Source organism: Marmota marmota, unplaced genomic scaffold (genome assembly GCF_001458135.2).
Source record: "Marmota marmota marmota unplaced genomic scaffold, marMar, whole genome shotgun sequence".
NCBI classification, from domain to species: Eukaryota; Metazoa; Chordata; class Mammalia; order Rodentia; family Sciuridae; genus Marmota; species Marmota marmota.
The window spans coordinates 495,996-510,453 of record NW_025999869.1 but is presented as its reverse complement, the minus strand read 5'-3'; the positions used below and the strand labels follow the sequence as shown (position 1 = coordinate 510,453).

General features: G+C 36.9%; 1 pseudogene; it reads left to right on the top strand.

The window, feature by feature from the left end:
- Positions 1-5,734, top strand: part of LOC107148018 — a 28,359-nt pseudogene extending 22,625 nt beyond the window's left edge.
- The last annotated feature ends 8,724 nt before the right edge of the window (positions 5,735-14,458 follow it).

Genomic DNA, 14,458 nt, shown 5'->3' with positions numbered 1-14,458 from the left:
TTTTTTTTTTTTTTTTTTTTTTTTTTTGTTAACGTGGTTTTCTCCTCCTGCTGACATCCTGGCTCTTTTCCATTTCAGTTGTGTATTTATTCATATCACTATGCACCCACACCCTCTAATGTCCCATCTATTTCAGGCTACTTTTTGATACATTTTCATCTTTTAAATGCATTTGAATTTCTAATTCTTTGTTCTTGCTTACTCTTCTTATATAAAAATCTTTTTTTTTCTATTTCTCTAGAAAAAAACATTTTGAAACTGTTTTAGTTTTGTATTTCACACCAGAATGTGTACTGAATTAACATGTGTGCAAGGAATGAGGAAAATAATGCATTTTTTCAGTTTAATACCATTTTGTGTTGACTCATCTTTAAAATTGCATGTGAATGTTTCCACTTCTCAACAATGCATTCTGTTATTAGTCAATTTTTTATATGAATTTCAAACCACTGAAAGCTTTCTTTTCTCTTGGTCCATCTCATGGTTCATCTCTCTGCTAACTGTAAAGAAGGGAACAAAGAAGGCTTGTGGGGAGCCACTCCAAACACATACACACACACACACACACACACACACACCTTTAAATCCTGATGCACCTTGAGGATCCGAAAGATCATTGTAGTCTGGTGCAATAGTGGCATGACTGGTGACTCGGTCTTTTCCCTTGTTCAGATAATAACGTGTGGCACTGGGAGTGGCTCTAGGAATAGGGTGCACCCAGAGGGGTTGAGCTACACTCACCTGTTCCCTTGTAATCCTACTTCTTGCCTCATTTGAATGGCTTCTTCCCATTAAAAGGGTTTAGCACCTGCTCCTCTCTCTTTCCATGGACCTCTAAGGTCACAGGAGCCATGACAGCCAAAGAAAAAGGTATTTCTGTCTCTGATTATTTTTGTGCAGCTCAGTTCACTGGACTGGGTGTTTTAGTCATGGAATACAACAGAGACTTACCCATACAATGCAGAGGCAAGAAACAAGTGGCTGCTCCTCCTAGCACCATGTTTATTTATCTCCCAAGTTACATAGCTTGTTGTTACCATGACTACATTATGATTTAGTCTTCCTTTAATCCCAAGTGCTAACTAACTGACATAAGGTCCAGGTTCATATAAACACAGAACCCCTTTTCTCTAAGGACATCACCATAGAAATTAGATAGTGAGCCTGTATAGTTATCTTAATAGCTTCAAAGAGAAATTGCTGGACATTCCAAGCACAGGAAACAGAGCGCCTGTAACCGCTGCCCCCCCAGCCCCCAGGAGTTTGTTCACCAGAAGAACGCTTCCCTGTACATTTCTATGGTCAGAATACCTACAGGTAACTCTATGCTAGCTGTGTCTAATAGTATTATTTAAAGTTCTTTATTTATACTCAGGTGTCACTTAAACATTCTGGTAGTTTATATTTAGGCTGCCTCACCATTGCACATACACCACAGTGTATTCACACAGTCCTAGAACGAATAGCTATTACATACCTAAGCTGTATCATGTCAGTGCTTCCTAGGGTCCAGCCCCACACAGCATTTCACTTAACAAGCTACCAAAGTTGATCATGCATTACATTTTTTTGCACCACCATCACTACAAACACCGCAATAATCCCTTTTCTACTGATAACCATTTTTATGTAGCCCATTATTATCCAAAAATGTCTTTGACCAAAATATTGTTATGTGGCACATGACTATATATTATATAAGCCAAACAGTCTGCTATCTAGAACATATTGACAGGTGTTACATATTTCTTATTCTTATTGGGCTAGGACAAGTACCTTCTGTTGATGACTAGGAATTTGATTTGTGAAATGTCAGAAAAGGGTTTAACACTTTTTCCATTGTATTTGATATTTAATTGGAGGATATTATAAATTCTTTATTCATGATTGTTCTTTTAATTAGTAGGTTACATTTCATCTGCAGTAAAGCACCAATAAATTCCAATTGGTTTTCTTGGTGAGCTCAATCCCCAGTTACCATGTTATGACCACCTCAATGAAATGTTGTCTACTAAGGAAGTTCTTAGACTCTGTTTTCAGAGGGTTCTTTTTCTTTTTTTTAATGGGTTGGCGATCATTGATCCTGGAGGTTCTACATTGTATGAGTGGGACAAAATAAAACAATTTCCAGAGTAAAGCAATCATTCAGCACATACTGTGTTGCTTACTTACACTGTCAAGCACTGTGACTCAGTGTAAATGCTTAGTTTGGTGAGATTCCATCCAAATCTTTACCTCTGTCTACCAGCTAAAGTACAACGTAGCCAGTAGGCATTTCTCAGGATAGGTACTGACAGGTAACTAATATTAACTCTCTGTGCACATGATGTCGTAGGGTTTCATTATTCCATGTATTAGACATTCACCCTACAAAGATCTTAGGGGTGACCCAGGAGCATGCCTTACTCCCTGGACTAAAACTGTTTATGCTTTCATGGATAGTTCAGTTCTTATATTGAAATGTGCATTTGGGGAAGTAAGTGCAAACAGAGTACATGTTTAACAACCAAATCATAGACTGAATATTTAGAGATCACAATTGTGAGAACATCTTACATATTAAGAGTAGAGCCCTCATGCTGACCATCTGTCCTCACCTGCACTACATTTCTGTGGGGTATTTTAGAATTCAGTGGTCTTCGAGGATGTGGCTGTGAACTTCACCCAGGAGGAGTGGGCTTTGCTGGAACCTTCCCAGAAGAGTCTCTACAGAGATGTGATGCTGGAAGTCCTTAGAAACCTGGCTTCTGTAGGTAAGGATGAAATTTCATTGCATAATCATAATCAAAGACAGAGCACCTGAGAGTTTTTTTTTCCTCATGAATTGGAATGTGGGAAAGGGAATACTTTGGAAAATAAATTGGACCTAATGTCATTGCACTCTGCAGCGTAAATACCATACTCCTGTTTTTTTTTCTTTTTTCTTTCTTTTTTTAATGGGTGCATTATAGTTGTTTAAATTGTAAATCCCATAATGCATTTTGAAATCATGGTGATTCATAATGACTTTTCATGAACTACATTTCAGGAGATGGATGGAAGGACCAGAACATGGAATATCAGAACACAAATACTGAGAGAGACTTAAGGTAATTTGTACTCATATGAGGAAACAGCACCATAAGGGAATTCTAGCACATCATATAGTTTCACAAATAAGCAACAAAAACAATCATGAGATAAATTATATTCATTATTATTTCACCAAATATAAAATTTAATGAAAGATAGATGTTAACTATTTTCAAAAAAATATTGACTTGTTGACAGTGTCAACAAACTTCATTTATGATAGCACTGCTTTAGTAGCAGCTGTGGAAAAGCAGTTTTACAAAATAATTGTTACATTGACTTTCAAAGAGCATACAATATAGACATGACAGAAAGCCCATACTTTACCTGATATTGGTAATAGTATAAGTGCAATGCTTATTAATAAATATAAAGTATTAATGATCCAACCATAAATTGTACTTTTAATTTTTTTTACAGAAGTCATATGGTAGGCTCTGGAAAAATTTGAAAAAGTATTCAGTGCAGAAAAACCTTTATTGAGATTCCAAATCTTAGTCTTAAAAGACCATTCCTGCTAGTCAGTTCATGTGAAAGCAATATGTGTGGACAGGTCTTCACATGTCACGTTTCCTTAATAGGTCCATCATATCTCACTCTGCAAACAAACCATATGAGAATGAGGAGTGTGGCGGAAAGCTATATGAATGTAAAGAGAAGAGAAAATCCTCCATTTCTCTCACAAGTGTTCAATGCCACAAGTCAGAGCACACTGTAAATGGTCCTAATGGAGGTCTGACATATGGAAGAGAGTTCAGTTGTTCCAGGTGTTTTCAAAAATATCAACCATCTCATATTGGAGAGCAGCCACCTGGATGTAAGCAATGTGGAGGTGCCATTACTATTTCAAATAACCTTCAAATGCATGATCAAACTCCTACTGGAGAGACAACTTACAGATGTAAACAGTGTGGGAAAGCCTTCACTTATTCATATTCCCTTCAAATACATAAACGAATTCATTCAAGAGAGAAGCGCTATGAATGTAAAGAATGTGGTAACGCTTTCACTACATTTTTTTTACCTTCAAATACATAAACGAACTCATACTGGAGAGAAGCCCTATGAATGTAAACAGTGTGGTAAAGCCTTTGTTTCATCCACTAAACTTCATAAGCATGAACAAATGCACACTGGGGAGAAGCGCTATGAATGTAAAGAATGTGGTAAAGCCTTTGCTACTTTCTCTTACCTTCGAATACATAAAAAAATTCATACAGGAGAGAAGCCATATGAATGTAAGCAGTGTGGCAAAGCCTTCACTCGGTCATCTTACCTTCACTTACATGAAAGAACTCATACTGGAGAGAAACCCCATGAATGTAAACAATGTGGTAAAACCTTCACTCGTTTATCTTACCTTCGTCCACAGGAAAGAATTCATACTGGAGAGAAACCCTATCACTGTAAACAGTGTGGTAAAGCCTTTTCTTCATCCAGCAAACTTCATAGGCATGAACAAATTCACACTGAGAAGAAGCCCAATGAATGTAAACAATGTGCAAAAGTCTTCACTTGTTCTTCTGAATTTCAGGTACATAAACAAACTCATATTGCACAGAAGCCATATGAATGTAAGCAGTGTGGCAAAGCCTTTACTCAGTCCTATAACCTTCAGTTACATGAAAGAACTCATACTGGAGACAAGCCCTATAAATGTAAACAATGTGCAAAAGCCTTCACTAGGTTCTCTAAACTTAAAATGCATGAAAGAACTCACACTGGAGAGAGGCCCTATGAATGTAAACAATGTACAAAAGCCTTCACTTCTAACTTTTCCCTTCAAATGCATAAACGAACTCATACAGGTGAAAAGCCCTATGAATGTAAGCAGTGTGGCAAAGCCTTCTCTTGGTCATCTACCCTTCGCATACATGAAATAAGTCATACTGGAGAGAAGCCCTATGGATGTAAACAATGTGATAAATTCTTCACTACCTTCTCTTACCTTCAAACACATAAACAAATTCATACTGGAGAGAGGCTGTATAAATGTAAGCAATGTGGCAAAGTGTTTAGTTCCTATGGTACCCTTCACTCACATGAAAGAGCTCATACTGGGGAGAAACCCTATGAATGCAAAGAATGTGGAAAAGCCTTCACTGCTTTGTCTTGCCTTCGAAAACATAAACGAATTCATACTGGAGAGAAGCCCTATAAATGTAAGCAATGTGGCAAAGCCTTTACTTCCTCTGGTACCCTTCACATACATGAAAGAGCTCATACTGGGGAGAAGCCCTATGAATGCAAAGAATGTGGAAAAGCCTTCACTGCCTTCTCTTACCTTCGAAGACATAGACAAATTCATACTGGATAGAAGCCCTATGAATGTAAGCAATGTGGCAAAGTCTTTAATTCATCTGATAACTTTCGCAGACATCAAAAAACTCATACTGGGGAGAAGCCCTATAAATGCAAAGAATGTGAAAAAGCCTTCATTTTCTTCTCTTACCTTCAGCAACATAAACAAGTTCATACTGGAGAGAAACCCTATGAATGTAAACAATGTGGTAAAGCCTATAGTTCATCTGGTACCCTTCACAGACATGAAAGAACTCATACTGGAGAGAAACCCTATGGATGTACAGAATGTGGTAAAACCTTCACTCAGTCATCCTCCCTTCACTCACATGAAAGAACTCATACTGGAGAGAAGCCCTAAGAATGTAAGCATTGTGGCAAAGCCTTCACTCAGTCCTTTAACCTTCATACACATGAAGGAATTCACAGTAGAGAGAAGCTCTAGGAATGTAAACAACATTGAAAAGCCTTCACTACTTCATCTAGCCTTCAAATACTTAATCCAAATCATACTGGAGAGAATCATTATCAGTGTGAACATTGTGGGAAAGCCTTTTTCTTCATTTAGTTACCTTTGCTCACATGAACCAACTCATATAGGAAAGAAGCCTTATGAATGAAAAAAACAATGTGGGAAAGCCTTTGCTTCAACCTGTGAACTTCCCTCCCATGAAAATCTCATCCTGGAAAGAATATTTACATGACTATGTAAACATCATGATAAAACTTTTAATCATTCCACTTATCTTCATGTGCCTGAACAGACTCATACTGGAGCAAAGCTTTATGTAAACTATGTATTAAAACCTTCATGGTGGGGTTGTGGCTCAGTGGTAGAGCATTTGCCTAGCATGTGTAAGGCACTGGGTTTGATTCTCAACAACATGTATAAATAAATGAATAAAATAAAGGTCATCAACATCTAAAATGTTTTTTTAAAAGAAAAGAAAAATCTTCATTTTTTTTCCTCTCTCTTTTTCTTCAAATGTGCGAATAATCTCCTTGGAGAAAGGCCCTCTGAGAGTAAATGGTGTTGTAAAGCCTTTAGGGGTTTGGCTTATCTTCAAATACATGAAAAAACTCATACTGGAGAAAACCTTGTGAATATAAGCAACGTGGGAAAGCCTTTACTTATTTCTGTGGACTTTATGTACATAAAAACATTTATACTGGAGTAGAGCTCTGTGAATGCAAACAGTGTGGTAAAACATTCACAAGTTGTATTTATCTTCGTGTACATGAACAAACTTACACTGGCGAGAGTATAAGTTTTGGTGAGAGGCCTCCTGAATATAAACAATGTGGTACAACCTTTGCTTATTCCAATTCAATTTGAAAACACTAACTAGGGAGAGGCTGTAAGAAAACAACCTGGAAAGGCTTTCAGGACTTTGACTCACCTTCGGTTGCATAATGCACTCATACTGCATTGAAAATCTGTAAATGGAAGCAATGTAAAAAAGGTTTCTCTTATTCTTTTTTTTCATATATTTATTTTTTAGTTGTAGTTGGACACAATACCTTTATTTAATTTATTTATGTCTATGTGGTGCTGAGGATCAAACTCAGGGCCTCACACATGCTAAGCCAGTACTCTACTGCTGAGCCACAACTCCTGACCTCTCTGATTATTAGCTTCAAATCATAAACAAATTCATACTGGATAGAAGACTTGTGAATGTCAACAATGTGAAAAAGGCTTCAATTGATCTTCTACCTTCAAATACAAGAACAAACATACTGGTGACAAGTTTGTTGTGTATAAACAATATATTAAATCCTTCATTTGCTGCAGTGATATCCAAAAACATGAAATAACTTGTATTAGAACAAAGTTATTTTAATTAAACAATCAGAAACACCTTCTTTTGGTGCAGTTCCCCTAATAAATATTAAAGAATTGGTAATGTAGAAATCCTATTTGAATGCAAAAATTCTGGCTAATGATTCAGTTTTCCTGGTCATCCTTAAATATATGACAGGATCCACACTGAGAAAACCTTGAATGTTAACAAAGTGGTAAATCATTTTTTCCCTATTGCTTTCAAAGCCATTTCACTCATGGTGGAAGAGAAACTGTCTAAATATGTGATATTTACTTCTGTTACAGGAAAGGTAGTGGAGCAAAGGAATGTGTGGAAATGTCCAATTTTTACAGTTTCTTTGAAGAACATAAAACAGTTGCACAGGTCGAGAAACTGAACCAGAAATCTGATAGAGCCTTCACACATTCCAGTTTGATTTATGTGTCAGATTTCCATTGCACTGACAAAAATACCAAAGAAAATTCAACCTAAAGGAGGGAAGATTTATTTTGGTTCAAGATCATATAACATTCAGTCTATCATTAACTGACCACCTTGCTTTAGGCCTGAGGTGAAACAGAACATAATATGCGATGGTGTAGGAGAGAAGGACTTCTTACCTCATGGCAGCTGGGAAGGAGAGAGATGGAAAGTAAATTAAGTACATCACTAATTACTAATGAGTTTTTATTGTACAGACTGTAGTTGTGGCCTTTCTATTTTCAGTGCTTCTACTTCCCTTGATAGTGCAGTGTGCACTTGTGATGGAGTTCACATCATTTGTGCGTAATGTTCCAGGTTCTGATTTGGAAAATAAGAAAAAACAATGTTGCTAGTTTCTACTAAAGCATGGGAAAGGCTACCTCAAGTGTTCTGAGGGGAAAATCCCTAGTCAGTCTGAGTTTTTCTTAGCAGACTGTTTAACAGCATTCCAAAGGTCTTATGAGAAGGTTTGATGGACTTAGACAAAATCACTCTGCATTTTGTACTAACCCTAACAAGAATGGATCACATTTCCTGAAGACTGAGGTATTGACTTCCATTGTAGGTTACTGGGCAGCTAAACTCTTTCACTGAACCACACAGAACATGAGGAAGAGGTTACCTGTGCAACCTGCAAGTTTGCAAGAGTACCCCCAAAATGTTCAGAAGAAATTTATGTAGAGAGAAGAGTAGTCATGTGTAGTGTGCAGTTCTAGAAACCTAGTAACAAATGACCTGGCTTACCAAGATTCTTGAATGCTACTTGCATTATGTCAAATATCTTGACTACTACTTGCATTATGCCAATATGACAACAATTATGCTGATTCCTTGGTATCAAGGTACAGGATGGTTCTTTAGTTGGTCTTGAACCAGCCCAGTTCTTCCCCACCCCTCTTTGTTGTTTGTAAGTGTCAAGAATAATTGTGAAGTGTGGACATAGAAGAATAAAGAGCAATCCAGTGCACCACTGGCCAAACTTTCTGTGTCATGGAGAAGGTGAAGTGGTGGAAGGCAAAAGGTAAGAGGCCATAGCCATGGAAAGTGGAAGGAGATGGGGAGAGAGCTCACAGACCATACCCTTCCCTGGCTCGGGGGTCAGAACAATGGACTGGAGTCTTTAAAGGTTTGGTCTTATGTGTTAGCATCAGAGTAAATGTCTCTGTTCTTATTTTCAGTGAATCCAATTTCCTAGGGATAAGTGAGAACAATATTGGGATGGGTTTTGGAGGAAAATTATTGACATTTTCAAATCTGGAGGGTAGGTGGAAAGGAAGATATAAATATTTTTAGTATATTTGACCTGGTGTTTCAGTTTCCTGGTGTGGTCACTGAGCTCATGGCAATGGGGAACAATGTCCCAGAAGAAAAGACCCATGTCCAAATCCTGAATGCCACTTCCTTGTATCATGGAATCTGCTTTATATACTAATTTATTTCCAGTATATTCAGATGCAGATTATTGCAACAGAAATTGTGTTAGTGGATGAACTATTGCAAATTTATTTTTACTAAATATGCTATATCATCCAGTGATTCATTGAATTCACATTTCAGTAATTTATTAATATGAAAAAATGAATCATTAAGTTCGAAAGCGCTAATTATGTAAGGAAAATAATAAAGGAGATGCAGAGGCAGGAAAGTGACTGTTTGTCCAAGTGGCCACATTTATTTATACCAATAGGTACATTAGATCATTAGTACCATAACCAACTTGTTTCAGTAAAATTGCTTATTCTACAGTTACATTCACAGTTACATATGCAATGTCAGGAGATTTGTATAGCTTTTAAGAAAATCCATTGTATGTAGTTACTGTTACATGGATAGATTTAGGTTCAGTGAAACATTGTGTTTTTCTAACAAGCGAGTCCCTGTATTACCAGGAGCTCTGTGCCTGAGATGAAGGTCGAAGCTGACAAGACTAACATAGAGCTTCCACATGAGGGTCAACACTACAGCAGCCAGGCATCCCATGTCTTTATACAGACATTTCCCAGCAGCCGGGCATTCTGCTCTTTGCACAGAAACTTTCCAGCAGGTAGGCATTCAGTGCCTTTGCACAGAAACTTCCTAGCCACCAAGCATGCCACAATCAAAAGTTTATCAGAGACCTCAATCCCAAACACAGAACCCCTACATAAGTGCTTAAGAAATAATACTTAAATTTGTTTAACAAATTTGTAAAATAAGTTTGAGAAATTTCAGGATATGATGTTCTTAAAACATGAACATGTTCAACCAGAGAAATGAGACAAATCAATGGAGCAAACTAGAATTCAAAGAAACCCACATAGATTTAATTCTTGACAAGGGTGCCAAAAACATATTGGAGAAAGTTCAGCCTTTATGAAAACACTGCTGTTGGAGAATAGGTTATTTCTTTATAAAAGAACAAGACTGGATCCCAATCTCTCACTTTTCACAAAATCCAATTCAGTATGGATCAAAAGGCTATGAATTAGACAATAAACTCTGTTGAAACTCCAACATAGTTGCAAGCAACAATTTCCTCAGTAGAATCCCTGAAGGCCAAGAATAATTTGAAGAAATAATTTGAAGAGTTAATAAAAGGGATGATATCACATTCAGAATCTTCTGCAAGGCTAAGCAAACAAAATGTGGAGAATCCATAGAAGAGGAGAAAGTCTTAGTCCACACTTCTGAGAGGAGTAATATCCAGTAAGCATAAAGATCTCTAAAAATCTTATAATAAAAATAACCCAATTAATAAATGAGAAAATGAAGTAAACATTATTAAAAGAAGAAATACAATTGTATATTATGTAAGGACCAGGCACATGGAGGAGGGAAGAATAAGGAGAAAGAATAAATGCTGATAAATGATCATGGCAGTTACATTGTTATATTTTGTGCATGTATGATTATATAAATATATCCTACTAGTATACATAAGTATGTTTCACTAATGAAAATACAGAAAAAAAAGAAAAGGTCCATTCAATCTAATCTTCAGTCTCAGTATCTGAAGTTCTCTTCATCCTCATTGTTCTCTCCTGTTATAGACAACCATAAGGAGGAGTTTTCCTCTCATGACCAGTACTATTTAGGAATCAAGGAGTGTATGGGAAGGCAGGTAGAGAGTGAAGGTTGCACATTCCCTCTGGGGTAATTTCAATCCCATATTGCAAACACTAGGCAGTTCCAGGAAAGTTATTCCCTATGGGCCTTTCCTGACCTATGCTGGGTTATATTGTCCATCTACTTCCTCTACTTAGCTCTGGAAACTCATGGATGTGCTATTAGCATCTAAGCAGGTGTTCTAAGCCAGTCCTCCATACATAGGGCACATGATTGTTTCACAAGAAAAATACTCAGGAAGTGGTGATGTAAAATGAGAACTTTGCTTTAAGGAAATAAGAAATTACTGTATTCTGAGGCATATGGGAATTACCATGGCCTTGGCACAGTTTCATATTAACCTTTGTGACTTTTTTTTAACCATGGAAGAGTTTTGGTGAGATTTTAATCCCATGGAATGAATTTTGTGCATCAGTAGGTTTACCAAATTCTTTCTTGGAGTCTTTTATATAGGCAAGCAAGGAGATGTGCTTAATAGATTCAGATATTATCTTGTAGAATTTTTAAAGATTGATGTAGGGAAGAGGTTAGCTAAACTTAGTGATATGGTTTCATAATAACGGCACGAGAATGTTAGATCAGATGTAATATGTGAAAATACACGTTTTAAAGGCACTCATAGTCCAATATAATTATGTTCTTGACATGCAATATTCCTTCCTCCAGAGTCATGAAGGTCTGCTCAATCAAGGTCTTGCACTGTACAGGATCTCCAATACTTATCCAGCTTCAGAGAAGTTCAGACCCTTTGGTCTAAGCATGACAATGTGCATGCAGACCTTGAAAGTCTTGATCATAGCATTTGATAAAAGAGTCTGAGAGAAAAGAATGTAGCCTTCAGGAAAGGGAAATAGTTCTAATGCCTTTAAGGAAGCAATCCCTGCATGATGTTAGTGATACTAGCCATTGTGAGCTTATTCTCAGTTTAAGTGATTTCCAATGATGTTTGGAGTATTTAATATAACAATTAGAAAAAATTCTAATTTTTTTCTCCTGGCCAATTTGAGTCAATGGACATGGAGTCATGTTCAGTGGCTGGGTCTAAGAAAGGTTTATCTTTAATGTCCAAATTATTGTAACTCTCATTCCTTCTATTTGTATTATTTTGTGAGATTCAAAATCTTAGGGAATCCCATATACATAGTCAACAGAGTAGAAGTGATTGTGAGGTAGGTTAAGTCAATATGCCATTGTGCTCCCAAGCATTTTCTGCATCTGATGATAGCATTTACATCATCTGAGATTTTGAGACCATCAAATTGTTTCTATAAATAGTAGTTCACTTGTGTGATCAATATGGTTAGGTCCAGATTTTGGAATGTTTACCACAATGCAAGGAGTGGATGTCCACACAGATTTGTTGCACTGGGAAACAGGTTCAGCTGCAATAAGTTGACCATTATATTTGTCATATGAAATTTGTCATAACTTATTGTCTTCAGGAATAATGATAAAACTGTTATGCAGTTGACTAGACCCATGTTAACATGTTTTATTCATTTATTTTTTCATAGGAAGAAAGTTTGTTTTTGCTGGAAAGGTTTGGTATATAAAATAAAGAGATTTCCAAAGGGGAGTTGTTTGGATCTGTGGTATTCCCCCAAATTTCCTGTTAATGCAGAAATATCCAGAGGTGAAATGATTAGATTATGAGAGCTATGATCTTATCTGTCCATTCTAGTTTGGATGGATTGACTGGGTGGTAAAAGCAGATAGGTGGGGTGTGGGTAGGTGGAATGAGTCACTGGGAGCATGTCCTGGAAGGGTTATTCTTCCTGCAAACAGTTCCTCTGCTGCTTGACCCACCATGACACAAGCAGATTCCATCAGGTTGGCTTTTCCACCAAATCCTACTGTCTCACCTTGAGCCCAAAGAGACACAGTCAAGCCATCTATTGACTGAGACCTCTGAAACCAGGAGCCAAAAATCAACCTTTCCTTCTCTACATGTTTTTGTTGCATATTTCATCAAAGTGATACAAAAACTGACCAAAATATAGTTCCCTTTTAGTAGACATGGTTTAGGTTTATGTTGTCCCACAAAAGCTCATGTGTGAGACATCAGAAGACAGTTTAGAGTTGAAATGGAGGGTGATGAATATTTTAACCTAATAAGCTCATTAATTCACTTTAATAATTTAACTTGGTGGCAACTAATCAGGTAGGGTGTGGCTGGAGGAGATAAATAGTTGGAAATGTGACTCTTGTTTAATGTTTTGTCCTTGGTGAGTCTCTTTCTCCTTCCTGATTGCTATATCCAGAGCTGCTTTCCTCTTCTAGACCCTTCTGACATGGTGTTCGGCCTCACCTTGGGCCCGCAGTGGAGTTAGCTGTCTGTGGTCTGACACCTTTGAAACCATGAGCACCAATTAAACTACCTGCTCTAAAATTGTTGTCAGGTCTTTCAGTCATAGCAGCAAAAAAGCTGATTAAAATGGTAGATTTAAAATGTGGTTTTACCCAAATAAAACCTGGATTTTTTTGTTAAATGTAATGGAATAATAAAGATTATTATTACCTGGGGTTAATGTAAAATATGAATCTTTCAAACTTTAAATTTGGTTCCAGTAAATTAGAAGATTTGAGTTTAAAAAAAAATTTGTAACAAAACATGATTAACATGAGGACATAATGTTATAACTTGTAGTTATCTGAAACTCTTGAGTTAATAGCATTATTCTTAACTTTTAACAAAGTATTCCAAGAATAATCTCATCACCAAGGCATATAAAGGGTACATGTTTGGTAAGATGACAATAAACTAGAGAGTAACACATTTTATGTGACCAATTATCACAAAAGCAATTTATTTTTAGCAGCTTTTTCTCCCTTTCCTCCTCTTTCCCTTCTGAATCAATTCCCCCAAATTTACACAGTAGGAATGACAGCTAGAAATGTAGGGGGAAAATTGATTTCTAAAAGCTCAGAGCTTATGCTTCAGGTTAAGCATTGTGTCAAATACCATCATTTCTCAAAAAAAAGTAAAGTAAACATGAGTATAGGTAAAGACTTACTAAGACAAAATGAGGGGGATGAGGTTGTGGCTCAATGGTAGAGCTTGCCTAGCATATGAGGCCCTGAATTCCATTCTCAGCACCAAATAGTAATGATTAAATAAGATAAAGGTATGGTGTCCATCTACAACTAAATATATATGACATTGAAAAACAAAGATGAGGAAAACTTTTCTTAAGCAGACATAAGTTTTTTTTTTTAATATACATCTAAATAGATACCTTTTTTTCATTTTTTAGAGATTCAGTCCACTTTCCCATCCTGAGGCTTAGACATGCTGTATAAATGGAAATTTCCCTTACAGATATCATTTTTAGACAATAGTGTCTTAAAATATGCTGAAAATAGTACTTTTTGAAATCTCATTTGTGTAAGTCATTAGTTTTTCAATTTTTTTTTCTGGTACCGGGGATTGAACTCAGGGACACTCGGCCACTGAGCCTCATCCCCGGTCCTATTTTGTATTTTATTTAAAGACAGGTTCCAATTGAGCTGCATAGCACCTTGCTTAGGCTGAGGCGGGCTTTGAACCCATGATCTTCCTGCTGCACCTCATGAGCCTCCAGGATTTTAAGCACAGGACTCCACGCTCAGCTATCTCCCTTCCATCCTTCCTTCCTTCCTTCCTTCCTTCCTTCCTTCCTTCCTTCCTTCCTTCCTTCCCTCCCTCCCTCCTT